The sequence below is a fragment of the Nymphalis io genome, chromosome 3 (assembly GCF_905147045.1).
Source record: "Nymphalis io chromosome 3, ilAglIoxx1.1, whole genome shotgun sequence".
Lineage (NCBI taxonomy): Eukaryota > Metazoa > Arthropoda > Insecta > Lepidoptera > Nymphalidae > Nymphalis > Nymphalis io.
In genome coordinates, this window is record NC_065890.1 from 14,043,070 (window position 1) to 14,059,736 (window position 16,667).

General features: G+C 32.6%; 1 non-coding gene across 1 annotated transcript; it reads right to left on the reverse strand.

Annotated features, from left to right (window-relative positions):
- Nucleotides 1-8,171: 8,171 nt before the first annotated feature.
- Nucleotides 8,172-8,242, reverse strand: Trnag-gcc (transfer RNA glycine (anticodon GCC)). Its single transcript has one exon. It is a non-coding gene; the product is annotated as a tRNA-Gly (tRNA).
- Nucleotides 8,243-16,667: the final 8,425 nt, after the last annotated feature.

A 16,667-nucleotide genomic window follows, 5' to 3' on the forward strand; every position in this document is an offset into this window, starting at 1 on the left:
TTGAGCTTCCTCCATCTTAAATTTGATACATTTTACTACGTTTTCATTATCATACGTCATTTTAAAGACGTATCGTTTGATTATGTATTTTTTTTAATTTATTAGAAAAAAAAAAGTTTCAGGAATTTAAAATGATGTCCGTAGTTTCGTCAGCGTGGAATTCTTGAAAATGATATCTGACTGTAATTAACGATAACAAATACAACACTTGTTTTCCGAAATTCTTGTAAGGACCAGCCAGAGACAATTAAATTTACCTAATATGAATGTCTAAGCGATATTCATAGTATAATGTTATACAGTTCGTCGAACGCCAGTTTCTATGAATATTTTAACTATCACTTACATGACGAATAACCTCACACAACCAAAGAGGTTATTACAATTTACGGCGGCATTTTGTAAACGGCACTTGAATCGTCATTTGGGTTTCATAGACAATTACAAAATGAGGACGAATGTTACAATTTGCCTTCAGCGTTTCATAAAACAGTGAACGTTTGCAAACAGACACCGTTTGTGTTACGACGAATAATACAATCTGCCGACGACGTAACATACATAAATATAATTATATCGCTAGTTAAGTTTTATATCGGCGGTTATTTTACGATTGGTCTAATGATTATACTATCTGGCCAATTGGAAATACGTTTCGGTCGAGAATGAAATAGGAATGTAATTCAGGTAGGCTAAGTAAGGCATTATGTGCCTTAGTTACCTACCTGATTGAGCCTAGTGCAAGATTTTTTTTATTGGCCTAAAAACATCTACTTTAAAAATAATAGAAATATCCGTTTTAAGTAATTATTGATGTTCCTATTTACCTCTAAAATTTAGCATAAAGCTTGTGTTAGGAGTATCGAACCTGTGAAAAATGTATTGTTAGAAATATCTTCCGAAGAGGCGTGGCCTAGAGGCTCGACTTGATCAATCACGTGATGGTCATCGTGGTGGGGACTGGCCCTGCCGAGCTCATCAGCCGACCAGGTTGGCTTTACACACTTCTGCTTGGACTCTCGGTTGTGGCGGATATCTCATAAATAATATTTCAGTTGCTCAGTCTTAATTCCTTTGTTCTATTTGTGTGTGTAAATTGTACGTGTCGATATACGTTTACTTTATTGTTGTATAGCTGTTTTGATTTATCTCTTTAAAAAACCAATTCCCATCCTGATTCCTAAAAGTATATATTTTAGTAACGAAACTCAATGTTTGTATTCATTTTAGTATTCCAGTGGTTAGAATGCGTGAATCTTAACAGATTATCGTGTTGTTCAAACCACCACTAAATTTTCATGTGCTTCATTAGTGTTTATAATTAATCTCGAACCTGTATGTGTCAAGTTTCACTGAAATTCTGCCACATGTGAATGTATGAGTATAAACGAACTTTTGTAAAAATGATTAATAATAATATTGTATGTCTGTTAAATACGCTTTGTTTTCCTTTTGTCTTTTGTGAGCTCGCCTGTATATCATTGTTTTTTTTTAGTATGAGTGTGTTTTTATAATATCAAGAATGGTGCTAAGAAAAAATTAAATTAAAATTTTGTTGTTATAAACAAATAAATAGTAAAAATAACATAAAAGAACTAATTCATTTTGTTTAGTTGTTTTAATAAGATTTCGAGATAACAGTTCGTCGCTGAGCACTGATTTACACATCGTGTCGCTACAATGCAAACAAACTGAACACTTACATAGTATTACTATATACTATGTGCCCAAGAAAGTTTGTCTCAGCCTCTCATCGTGTGAAACGTCACGTCGTCAGTTCCAAGTTTGGTTATAATAAATTCAATGGCACAATGTTCGTTACTTGGTTGTTTGGTTTCGTTATGTTTACATTATAATTTGATTTGTTTTGAAACAATATTTAACTTCTATAATATTCATAAGGTAAGCAATATTTAAATACTTGCGAACAAACTTGTATAATATTTTTAAGGTTAATACGAGTGTTTGTATTTTTTATTACTATTGACGGTGGACCGGCAGATGTGCCGCATGATGGTAAGTGATCACCACTGCCTTTGGTGCTGTTAGAAATATTAATAATTCCTTAACTATATATATTGTATCGTCAAATGACAATACTCATCGTCAGTATTGTTGTGTTTCGGTTTGAAGGGTGAGTGAGCAACTGTAACTGCAGGCTTAAGGCGCAATCTTCGTTCTCAAGGTTCATTAACGATGTGAGGAATGATTAATATTTCTCACAAAGATGGTGACCACTTACCATCATGTGGCCCATAAGCCCGCCCGCCTACCTATTTTATAAAAAAGACACGTTTGAATACAGTAAATGTATTATAAGAAGAGTTATATTTTCGAGAAAAATCTAAGTAGAAAAGAGCACTTTGATATGATATTGTGTGTTGAAATTTATCAGAAAATGTTTTCGATACAAATGTTCCGAGTCATAATACTTTACTCTTCACGGCACAGATGAATAAAACAAACATACATAATACGGAATCACGTGAGAATCGTGTTATGAAAAAACAAAATATATTTTTTTTTCATCCGTTCTTTATAGAAAAAGTTTCGCGCCGTATTTTATTAATTTTTTCGTAACTTTGAAATAAAGAACCTCTTTTTGGTACACAGTGGAATTCTTTTTATAGCGATCATTTTATATATTGCTTAAGAATAAAACATTAGTTTCATCTAGGTATGTATTGTTTTATACTACGTGATATCCGACATGCGTTGCTGCCTCCGCTGTATAAGTATACTATAGGGGGGGCTATTGTATACGTATGGTATCCAATTCAAAGATTCGGGAAAGGCTAAAAACGGAAACATAACTTTTTGACTTTTTTACAATAAAAAGATTTGATAACTGTTAATACTGAAGTCGGCTTCAAGAATAAATGGTATTTAAATTATATAAAATTTCAGTCATCCACAGCATCCGAGCCATTATTAAATAATTCCACATAAAAATGTATTTTTATGTAATACAATTACACAATACGTATGTAATACACGTATGTAATACGTATGTAATTACACAATACGTATGTAATACAATTAAATATATATATATATATATATATATATATATATATATTCACGTATTTTTATGTGCAATTATTTAATAATGGCTCGGATGCTGTGGATGACTGAAATTTTATATAATTTAAATACCATTTATTCTTGAAGCCGACTTCAGTATTAACAGTTATCAAATCTTTTTATTGTAAAAAAGTCAAAAAGTTATGTTTCCGTTTTTAGCCTTATATATATATATATATATATATATATATATATATATATATATATATATATATATATATATATCCTTTCTAAAGTACACATACTAAAATAAATATAATAAACAAAGTTTTGAATTAATAAAAAAATATTGAATATATTTTGCAACCATTTTTCCTCACAGTTCTTTTCATATACGTTATTTAAATAAGGTGCGTCCGCACTCGTGGTTGACTTTTGACAATAAGCAATTTAGTGTATATGTTGTCGGCTAATTTCATTAAACAGTTATATTTTACAATAAATCTTAAAGAGTTTGTAAGCTGTCGAATAAATTGCGAACGGAGCATAGTACCCAGGATCTCAACATCTCTTTGGTCTGTTAAATTTGTGATACGTAAATAGGTTTTGTTATTTTTGAATACCCAACAAATTCAAGATGTAGTTAAGCTGTTAGTACAGGAGAGGATCGTAAAACAGTCGTGTGCCTCGGATGCTATCGGCGGCGCTCAGAGAGGCGTAATGTAATAAAGTTTATCTCGAGGTTTATTAGTCCATGACGGCGCTGGCGTTGTATCACTTAATGAGATAAGCCGCGGTGATTAAGGGATGTGCCTGATTTTTTAATTTCAACCCTTTTACATGATTTTCCACTCCAAAAAATAGCGGTTTGTTTTTAATATTTTTACACATCTGATTCTACGGGGTTTGAAATTAATTGAATACAATGTATAACTAAAAGCTTTAGATTACCGCTCTGCAATATTATGTAAGAACAAACTCGAGACGGTCAGAATGTGATACGCGAAATTTACTGTAATAATTATAATATTTTAAGGATACACGCATCAAAATAGCGTAACACCGTAAGCGTAAATGTGTTCAGACAGAATGGGACTACTGATCCCGTTATAATTACAGACGGTTTATTAGATTATGAACACAAGCGATATCATTCTAACAAAAATGAACTTACTATTTTACCTTTAAATGATTGAAATAATATAAAATCAAAGTCCCTTTTCGTGTCTGTCAGTTAGCAGACTTCTTATGAACAACAACTTGGATTTTGATGAGTTTTTCTTAATTATTTGGTTATGTTCTTCGTCAAAGCTTAATCCGATTTTTCTAAATGTACATCGTAAAAAAATCTCGCTATTAATCAAAAATAATTAAAATTATTTGTAATTGTATTACAACTTTATAACGATATACTGTGTGTAGTGTGTTAGTGTTTTTTTTTTCTTGTGTCGTCAGCTGACATTACGTAACGAACTCAATTTTAAATAGTAACTTTGTTCATTTCTTGTTATCCCTTTATCACACAATTATTAAAAAAAGACAGCAGTGTGCTCTCGTTATTTTTATTTAAGTATTTAATTACGATATATCTATATATACTCATAATTTATTAATAATATACTAAATATTTATTAAGCATAATGACTTGCAGTATCAATGGGCGTCAGGCGGAGGAACAATTCCAGCTGACGCTCCAGGAACTAAAGGTGTCTAGAACACAGTGTGATTCATTGTTAAGAGAAAGGGTGATAATAAATAAGAGTTCTTGCAGATCATCAACAGAAACAGAGCTCTCAAAATTACATTTACAATATTTAGATATGATAGATTAAAGAGATCATCTTCTACAAATTCATAGTCAAACAATCTCAGCATCTATGATGCTAAAAAAACCCGCAGCGTTTCTTTCCCCGGTTCTACTCTGTTCAGGGTATTTTCTTTTTTGAACCGGTGCTAGCTTATAATTTAATTATAAGTATAAAGCTTCTATATTTAATAAAGAAATTTCAAACGATTTTAATAGAAGAACCGCCAAATAATTCAGTGATTATTCATTTCCATCGATTAAATTATATCCATATGTTAATAAATTAGATATAATAAAAATGATACGAATGTGGCTTAATATGACCAGACTTCTAAAAAAATGTAATCAGATTAATGATTAACGAATAAAATGTGTAATCAATGACGATTATGAATTAACGAAAGTAATAAAAAAAAGTAAAGTGAGACATATCTCTTGATGTATAATACTTCTTATTTCTTATTCAAAGTGATATCACTTATCAGCCCATGTGTTCGTTTTCGCCTATTGAAAAAAAACCGTTTTATGATTGAGAACTATAATGAACTATTATGTTATCTAGTTTAATGTCTTATATAAATCAAATATGTAAAAATTTAACATTTATGGCTTAGAATGTCTGTGAAATGTATTATCGCCTTCCGACAATTGTAATTCGGTTAAAACCGGATTTAAATAGAAGTTATGCGTTAATGTGCATAGAAATAAAGTCCTCGTTTTCCAATGGGATTCCACGGTTCCAATCCCATATGTTATCTCATAAAATAATGGCTTTTCAATTCCAAAGAGAATGGTTTCAGGTAATACTAAATTATTATTATATTCGTTCTGTGAGCTCGTCGTGTCCGGTCTGTGTTAGGACGTTATTCTATTCCGAGCGATAAAGCAGCAAAGAAATACAAATTTTGTATTTTTTTTTTATTGTTTCAATGACATCGGATTGAACTCTAGTTTTTTTTTGTTGAAAATGTTAAAGCAATTGTATACAAAGAATCTTTTAACGTCAGTACGTGGCTACGTGTACTGTCGCTAATCTCTTTGTGCTGTAATCCTGGAATCGATTGTGTTGCTTCCTGGAAATAAAACCATACAGGCACATAAAACTACCGAACTCAATCACAACAATCGAAAGATACACCAAAAGCACGAAAAACATAACCGTGGAGTTTTGAAAGATAAATAAAAAATCTCTTCATGCATCTTTAATTGTTATTTTTTTTTATATTAAATATGTAGGCAGACAGAAATTGGGCTACCTGATGGTGGTCACCAAAGATATTGGCGCTGTAAGAAATATTAGCAATCCCTTATTTCGCCAATGCATAACTAACCTTGTGCCTGTAGTTACACTGGCTCACTCACACTTCAAACCGGAACACAACGATACTAAGTACTGTTAGGCGGTACAATGTGTGGTGTTACCTATTCAGACAACCTTGCACAAAGCCCAATCACCAAGTAAATATGGCTTTACGTCCCTTACTGCAGGGCGTGGGCACAGAGCACGATTACACACAGATAATTAATCATTATATTAATTTAGAAAATAGTTTGTTTAATATAGATAATGCATTTTATTTTAATATTTAAGTATTTTTTGTTTAATTTTATTTTAATTAATTGATACTGTAAAATCTATGAACCATTTCATATACCATCGTTATCAATGACAATCATTTGATCCAACATGTATATAATAACATATATATGTTATGTAGACGAGCGATATCGTTTAATATTAAGTTGCTGATTTGAGTATCATAGTACCAGACAAGGGTTAAACGCCGTGACGTCACTTTTTATTGTAAAGGCGGCACGTGGACAGAGTCGTGTTGGAAAGTGAGGAATTGAAATGACACGTTACGATTTCGGACGCGGACCAGGTCACTTCTCCGATACAAAACTGTCGGTTTACCCAGCTTTACTTTTAAGTGTGTTTGTTGTGTTCATAAGAAAATAAAGTAAGGTTATATAAAGTGTACACTATCATTTTCGCCACCTACGCATTGGACCCTGTACCACCTACTTGAGATGGAGACAGGAATATCGCTCAGCCGTCGATCCCGTCATCATATTTATGTATAGTTCTCATAACTATAAAAACATTGATTCAATTATTGTGAACAAACGGTTGAATAAGCGATGAACAGTCCTACCAAAGGGTATTACAGTTGTTTGTAATAAAACATACTAGTATTGTATTTTATGTCTGTGATAAAACCAAGAATTTATATTATGTAACTAAATTAAAGCATTTTGACATATATTTACACACTTTGGGGTAAGACCGACGTGTGTGCTTGGCGCGTATACACATCATTATTTTCACATTTTCGTTTGTTTTTTATTTTGTCGTTTACTTTTTTTTTGTTCAGTATGATTACTATATAATATGACGTCATAGCATACCATAGGGGAAGTACCTAAAACTATGCAGTTTTAATATAAAAGATTTCCGATTGATATTGGAATAATGTGGTACAGAGCGGGCGTGTGACCAGTCCACTTCCCGCTGTAGATCTTGACCAATGGGAGCCAGCTACGGAATTGAACCCGAACTGTGATCGTAATGGCTTATTGAAACTTTTGTGATATAACCGCCTCGCTTTTAAGGTATATTTGTTTTTATATAAAGATACATATTAAGTGTTTTATTTTGTAGTAATGGATATACAACACTCAAAATTTAAAACATTATACATAAAAGTGTATAGTGTAATATAGTTCTTCCTTTGTTGAATATGTTTAGAATCTATGTATTTATTATTTGTAAAAACCTGTAAATGTCCCACTGCTGCGCTAAGGCCTCCTCTCCCTTTTTAAGAAGAACGTTTGGAGTTTATTTCACCACGCTGCTCCAATGCGGGTTGATGGAATAAACATGTGGCAGAATTTCATTAAATTAGACACATGCAGGTTTCCTCACGATGTTTTCCTTCACCGTAAAGCACGTGATGAATTATAATCACAAATTAAGCACATGAAAATTCAGTGGTGCTTGCCCGGGTTTGAACCCACGATCATCGGTTAAGATTCACGCGTTATTACCACTGGGCCATCTCAGCTGTTATGTATTTGTTATTAACGACTTTTTAATTGGTGTTATAACTTTTGTAATGAATGTTGTTGCATCCAAAATTAAAACACTTTCCTGTTTTCATATCACTTAATTAGGAAGAGATATTTAAAAAGTAACCTAATCTAAACACCAAAGAAATCGGTCCAGATTTTTATATATCAAAGCATATTTTTCATTACATATTAATTTTGTTTCATTGTTGTAAGTCCGACATTTTTCTGATAGTTAATAAATATGTAACATAAATTAAAAAAAAAAGTCTGCATCGGCCGGGAATCGAACCCGGGCCGCCCGCGTGGCAGGCGAGCATTCTACCACTGAACCACCGATGCTTACATTAGATATATTCAAAATAACAGTCAATTGTGTTTTATGACAACGATATAATCTTTTTTAAAAACGCAAATATTGTAACAATTTTGAACGTGCGCTTTGCGAAGTACATGTATCGAATGCTTAGAAATATTTTTGTAATCGCTATCACTTTTTCTCTTCATGATAGTAGTTAAACATTAGTATTTGTTTTTATTTTTAACGTGTGTTGCCCTGTAGTTTAGAAGTTATATTATATATATAAAAAAGTTCACTGTCTGGAAATTTTTAGTAGAAATCGGCGAAAAGGAGTCATTATAGTATTTTCTAACTGTAGACATTATTTCTAAAATCAAGAGGTACATACGACTTTCTGTTACTACAAACTAGTAACCAGTTATATCTGGATTGAATAACAGAAGGCTGTCAAAATACTAGACAGTGTAAACGAACCATATTTGTGTTAATAATTCTCTTGCTTGGCGGTGAAGGAAAGCATCGTAAGGAAGTCTGCGTATGACGGGTGAAATTCTGCCCCATTTGGAATAGGGCTTTTACCTAAAAGGAAAGGGTTAAACATTAATTTTCTATTACTTAACAAAGAAAAGGACTATTAACTTAAATATTCAAATTACTATAGCCCTTAAATTAGAAAATCATAAAGGCATGGTAGTGTAAAAATAAATGATCATGATTCTTTCGTTTCTCTGTATTAGTAAGTACATTTACTATTCCTTACATCGTATTTATTTTGTTTCGTTGTAATATTAAATACTTAAATAATGCCCAGACGGGCTTGCACAAAGTACCAACTATATATTCTTATGAAACATGTTGTGGTAAGTAAGTTTTAATCAATTATAGTTATAATACGCACCACTCTAAAATTTATATTGACTTTCGTTTAAGTCCGAAAGTTTGTCTGGAAGAGTTCGTTACTTAGCGATAAGAACACCTTATTGTGCATCTTATAGTATTTATGTTTGTGTAAAACTTATCTTAGTGTTGTACAATAAATATTATTATTATTATAAATTGATATTACACACGCTGAGCTGAGTACTGGTGCCTTTATCCGTTTTGTTTGAGGCTTAGTAACGGAGGAGACCTTGTCCGTAGATAAATTGCCGGCTCACGGTCAAATGGGGCATATTTCAAACTACACAAGCCTTACTCCGTTCAGTATTTCTTACCAGCAGTCTGTAGGCCTCTACAAATATATATATATATATGTAAGTGATATATCTGCATTGCACAAACATGTAGCATTAGGGCTAAACTGTGTATCTATAAAACATTTTAATTGAGGTGTTGAAAATTAACCTTCATTTTATTTTGGAAAACCTATACTAAGATTATATTTATATGTAGTTATTAAGGTAATTTTACTTAAATAAAAATTAAGGATACGCACTGCCATTAAGTTTTATTTTTGTAATTTTTATTCACTTAATTTATAACTATAACAATATAAATATCATACAGTATAATAAGTTGAGAACAAATTAGAAAGGAAAAACTTAATCATTGTTCTGACCGATATTGTCTAAATCAACAAAGAGCCGAAGACTTGCAATTAAAAAAAATACAATCCTCAATCAAAAAAGTATAAAATTACGCGGCATAATTTGTAACAGATTAAAAAAATAAAACAATTTTATGGCTCATTATTTTATTTCAAGTTTTAACTTTTTGACGAATATTATATTCACGATTGAAGTAACGGCAGCCGTTCGTGGCTTTATTTATTTATAAATAAATAGTCAGATATATTACAAGGATAGTATGCTCATTTATTCGTATCTGATCTCCGCACACTAACAAACCGCGTCTGCGCGTGCCGGAAATTAAAAATATATCGTCTGAGGAAGCGGAAAACTGAACCAGAGCTAAGATGTAAAGGTGTAATTATAGAAAAATATGATGCTTAAAGTACGAATGCAAGTTTCTCATTTAATTTATAAATATCTCTGTTACAGTGAACGAAGACGTTAGCAGCAGGTTCGCTTTGAATTATTGCTAGAATACTTAAGGTTTTATTTGCAAAGATATATTTGAATAACTTTAGAAAAACATTGAATGTTTTTGTCTATCAACGTTATTTTATTATCCGGATATAACTGATTTTGGCCTCAATTTGAACTGCTTGGCTGGCTTAGTGGCTACATATGTTGGTTTGTATTCCGGGTCGGACTAAGAAAATTTATTGTGGTTTTCTGTCAAGAATGCTTAGTAGATACTTTGAGTTCAGAAGTTGGTAAGATAATACTCTCGTTCTATGAAAAGCACGAAAGGTTCTGCGACTGATAAGATCAGATCGATCTATATTCGCCATTTCGGATAATGAAAATAATGTAGACAGTGTCTGTGCATACAGAAAAACATCACCAGTGTCATTGATCCAGGGTACAAATATAACAAACATCATATAGAGAAATCGATAGACGTTTTTCTCATACTTTGTTCCTGCTGTTATGATAATATCAGAATTGCCCTGTTTCAACCTCAACAAAAAAAAACATCGCTCTAATTTTATTAAACGTACGTAGTTTTAACTATAGTTACTAGGCAAAGCTGTGAGGATGCTACATGTCGATCCAGAACATTAAGCGTTGAATCACATATGTAATCCGTGTAGATTCAAAGGGTGGACGGGCGACGTCAAGCAATTTGCAAATTGAATCGGTTGCGTTGACTTCGCAATACAGTCGGAGTCAACAGTATCTCGTTATCGGAGGTACATTTTTCTAACAAATCTTTGGGTCTTAGCCATCTCTTCTTCATCATATTGTTTATCTTTCATATGCTATAACATAATCTTATCAGGTTACTGTGTTATTTCCGACGGCGATAATTTGAAGGAATATTTTGAGCAGTGCGTATGCTTTAATAGGGGTAATATTTTTTAAATTTATGAATGTATGTACAAAAACTATTTCAATAGAGATTTATTATTATTAACTTTAAGGTTAAGTAGACTCTTTATTACAAGTTTTTATTTATCTTCTGCTGTTAGTATGTGTGGGTGAAAAATTACAAATGAGTTTTAAAATAGGTTAATTCAACGGTTATATTTGAAAATACAATCTTATCCAGTATAAAAAACGTAAACGGATTCAATATTTTTTTTAAAAGGTTTTTTTTTTATAATTTTAGCTGTTTAAGTTTTAAAATGAAGACGCCAGGCCTGTTAACAGAATAGGAATATTTAAAAGAATATTGGTTTAATATTTGAAATATTTTTGATTGACATTATTATTTTTAATTATTAATAATGTACATTTTATTAGGTTAGGTAAGTTAGGTATAAAGTCCGCCTGGGTAGTACCCCACGCGGACCTTTTGCAGGGCTGGGTAGGTACCACCCACACTATGTACTGTTGTTCTTGCTTTGTACTGCAATACTTCGTTCCGGTTTGAAGGGTGAGAGAGCCAAGTGACATCATTACATCTTAGTTCCCCAGGTTGGTGGCGTATTGGCGACGTAAGGAATGGTTCATATTTCTTACATCACAAATGTATATGGGTGGTGACCACTTACCTTCGGGTGGCTCGTTTGCCCGTCCGCCTAACTATAACATAAAATAAAATAATGTATACACATATATCTTTTATACAACCTATGTTTATAACTATTTACAATTATTATTTTTTAATTTGTAATGTGAATAGTATTATATTTCATACTTTAAACCAACTGGATATAACAGAATGCATTTTAAAACCAAATAAATTCAGACGGGACCGTCACGGAGCGCATTACACTTATAAAAGAAATAAGAAATAAAAATATCAAAGTTGTACAATTGAGATAGATACGTAGTGTTCCATACACTCGGGATTAAGCTATCAGTGGCGAGTGTACGCCACGTCGCTAGACGGCGGTAGAATTATTAATGCTGCCAGCTGTCTGTACGCTGTACGCTGTACGCTCGTGGCGTGGCTGAGAGTAAACAAATAGAACGGCTGATCGCTAAGGAATCTTGCTGTAATAATTAATTACTCCGTGACGTTATGTCTTTTTTCTGCTCGTTTTTACTTGCTTCGGTCTGAGTTGGATGTTTGTATTTATTTCGGTGTAATTAATGAAGTAAAAAAATAGTACTCAGTATTTCTTAATATAATATATTTCATATATAATCTAGATTGTTTAATTATCTAAATAATGAAAAAAAAGTTGTCAGTTATGTATGTGAAGTGTGCCAATATAATATATCGGTCGTATAAATATCTCTATAATATATCGGTCGATTTTGGCATTTTTGTGCACATTTGTTTTAAACATATATATTATGTTATTGTAATTAGTTTAAGGAAATATCATCAAATTATTTTTATAAATTTAAAACATAATTAAATTAACAAAAAAAATGTACCAAAATAGTTAAGAATACTTTCTTATAAACAAAAAATGAAGCAAATGGTAATTCAGTGGGCTTGAACCCGCAATCTTCGGTCCACGTATTCCAGCCACTGGTCCAACTCGGCTAGAATGTATACGTGTACAAATAAAATGACGGCTGCTTTATCTGTTCAGTAGATCACGAGGCAGTGTACCGAAGTCGACAAACCCGCTGATGACTTATACATATTAGCGTACCGGCGATATGTAAATCGGATGAGTTAAGTGAATTATGGAAAGCCAGGATTTGCGGCCCGTTTAATTATTTCTCGAGGCGAAGCTGCACGCTCCTTGCATAAAATATTTTAATTTAATCCTCGTGAATGCATAAAGACTCGCCTCTTTGCGAAACTTAATTGATTATTTCATATATTTTTTTGCTTGTACTGATTTTAGAAGTTGATTTTAGAAGACCTATTTTTCAAATAAATAAAATCATTTAACTATAATTTATGTGGAAAACGAGCCGAAAAACACGTGTATCTACTACAGATGAGGCATAATTTTTACTTGGTTGCAGGGCTATGTGCAAGATCATCAGATATTCTACCGCATTCCATTCATTGACAATGTAAGGTATGGTTAATATTTCTCACAGCAACGATATCTATGGGCGATGGTGACCATTTACCATCATACGGCAGGTACGTTTGCATGTCCGTTTATTTTATAAAGAAATATAAAGAATTATGAATAACTTTATTCCAATTTATTTGTCACACGATATCAATCATTGTCAACATAAATATCATGTTAATTTTAAACATTTTCTTTAGACAAATATTACCGTTTGCAATTCAAATTTGAACCAGTAGTTTCAGAGATACTACAAGTTATTTGAATAAACCGGAGAGAAAAATATGTGAGGCGTGCGGTGGTGTATTCGAATAGTGCGGGATACGTCGCTCGGTAATGTTAATAAATGTAAATAATTCGATCCTCGTAATCTTAACAGCCTGTGAATGTCCCACTGCTGGGCTAAAGGCCTCCTCTCCCTTTTTGAGGAGAAGGTTTTGGAGCTTATTCCATCACGCTGCTCCAATACGGGTTGGTGGAATACACATGTGGCAGAATTTCAGTGAAATTAGACACATGCAGGTTTCCTCACGATGTTTTCCTTCACCGTAAAGCGAGATAAATTACAATCACAAATTAAGCACATGAAAATTCACCCACGATCATCGGTTAATATTCACGCGTTCTTACCACTGGGCCGTCTCGGCTATATTGTTTATAATAAAGTAGAGTACAAATATGTCCCACGCCTCTTAAGAGAAGGTTGTTAGCTTATTCCACTTCGCACATGAAAACTTAGCATTGTTCGTGCGGGTTTGAACCCACAATCTCCTGTTGAAATTCTATTCTATTCTAGCAACTAAGTCATTTCAGCCATTATCAACATACAAAAATGAAAAATTGTGTGAAGTAAAATCTTGTATAAAATAATATAACCCAATTACACATACATTCACACAAACATACAGTTATATACTTTTCTTTTATATATAATACATCTAATTAGTCAAAATTTATGTAGTAAGATTTTTATATAATATATTCAGCCATATTTTATAATTATTTATTATTATACTAAAAATGAACGATAAAGCTATCAACAGCTTAAAGCTACGAAATAAATTAATATAAAATTATATAATTTCTCATTAAAAGTTGAAATTACTTGTATATAGAACATAATTATGTCAACGCGAGAAATAATTTCACACTGAAAACAATAGACGAAGAAGTCAATAAATCCTGCGCCATAACCGCACGTTCGTGATCGGGACTTTAATTAAATTTATCACAAAACACTCCGATTCCGCTGTTTTCAATTAAATAATACTGCTTCGTTATTTGTGTTCTTGGATGCGTCACTTTTATAATCTCCCTTCTCATGTGCGATTACTGAAGATGAAAATCAACATTATACACTCGTAAGTAGACCTACATGTAAGTCTAGTTCCCTTATTATTTAAATATGTGTATTATTGTTATGTATTGTATCTTCTTTATGCAACAGCCTGTAATTGGCTATTGGTTGGCTTAAACTCTCCTCGCTTTGAGGAGAAGTTTTGGAGTTTATTCTACCACGCAGCTCTAATGCGTGCTGGTAGGTAAACATATAGCAGATTCTTATTCGACACATGCAAGTTCAACGCCAAGATAAGGTTAAAGTTATCTAGTTCGAATAACGTTCGTAACGCTGACGAGCCGGTTGGCGTGGTTGGTAGATACTTGCCTTTTGTGCCGTAGGTCGTGGGTTCGATTCCCACCCAGGACAGACATTTGTGTGTATCAACGTGTCTGCTTGTGCTGAGTCTGGGTGTAATTATCTATATAAGTATCTATATAACTATTTCATAGTACAAGCTCTGCCTAATTTGGGATTAGATGGCCGTGTGTGAATAATGTCCTAGGATAATATTATTATTATTATGAACGAGGCATTGGTTATATTTGCTATTTTTTTAATTAATTAGTCTAGCTTAATATGTGATAAAAATTAAATATATATATTATATGTACTAAAAGCCGAGATGGCCCTATGGTAAGAACGCGTGAATCTTAACCGATGATCGTGGGTTCAAGCCCGGGCAAGCACCACTGAATTTTCATGTGCTTAATTTGTGATTATAATTCATCTCGTGCTATACAGTGAAGGAAAACATCGTGAGGAAATCTGCATGTGTCTAATTTCACTGAAATTCTGCCACACGTGTATCCTACCAACCCGCATTGGAGCAGCGTGGTGGAATAAGCTCCAAACCTTCTCTTCAAAAAGAGGAGATGAGGCGTTTAGCCCAGCAGTGGGACATTCACAGGCTGTTAAGGATTATATGTACTGTTTGGTGGAAAGGCTTTGCATCTTTGTAATAGGGCGGTGAATTCGGTCAACGATGCTTGTACTAACGTAAGACAATTGCTGTATTTTGGAACAATGAAATGTAAGTAATTAATATTTAAATTAGAATAGACTGTTCGTAAATATAGTATTTCCAAGAAGTAAAAATATATTTTGTATTTCTAAGAATATTTTAAAGAACTATTTGATTATTTTACTACCCTTCCTGTTTCGGATCCACTTTAAAATAGGTCTGTTTGTGTAGCAACCAAATTGGATTGTTCCTTACAAAGCGACAGTTATAGTCTGCAGGTGCTTGTATACGGGACGTGTTGGGAAGGTAAACATTTTATTCCCACTGGAATTAGTTTTAGGTTCATTTCGGTCGCTTTTACCTTTGACAGTGTATTTTAGCCTTATCGTTTTTAAAGTATACTCTTGTTTTGTCAACATTGCGTACATTTGTAAAACGACGATTATTTGTTTTTGATTATATATATTTATTTATATGTGAATATAAAAAAATGTGGTATTATTCTATCAATGAACTTATTAATGTCAATCTCTTTGCTACCTTTGTTTTTTTTATAAAATAGTAAGGCGGACGAGCATATGGGCCACCTCATGGTAAGTGGTCACCAACGCCCATATACATTGGCATTGTAAGAAATGTTAATCGTCGCTTACATCACCAATGCGCCACCAACCTTGGGAACTAAGATGTTATGTCCCTTGTGTCTGTAATTACACTGGCTCACTCACCCTTCAAACCGGAACACAACAATACCAAATACTGCTGTTTAGCGGTAGAATATCTGATGAGCGCGTGGTGCCTACCCAGACGAGCTTGCACAAAGCTCTACCACCAGTAAAATGAGAATGTTTCTTACTTATAAATTACATTAATGAAAACAATGAATGTTACCACTTGTCAAATTTTCAAGAACGTAATTTTTTGTAAGTATATATCTATTTTTATAATTTGGAATAAAATTAATATCGTTCAAGAGTTGTTAAACTGAGAAAAGTGTTGTACAATTTGTAATACATAAACACACCTCACGTGATCAGATTTGAAGCTTACTACAAGATCGAATCGATAGTTGATTTATTATATATTTTAATAAATGTTAATTCTATTGATTGTGCTTAAAACAACCTCAGATGCTTTGTGATAAAAATCTTTGTTCTCTTTTAG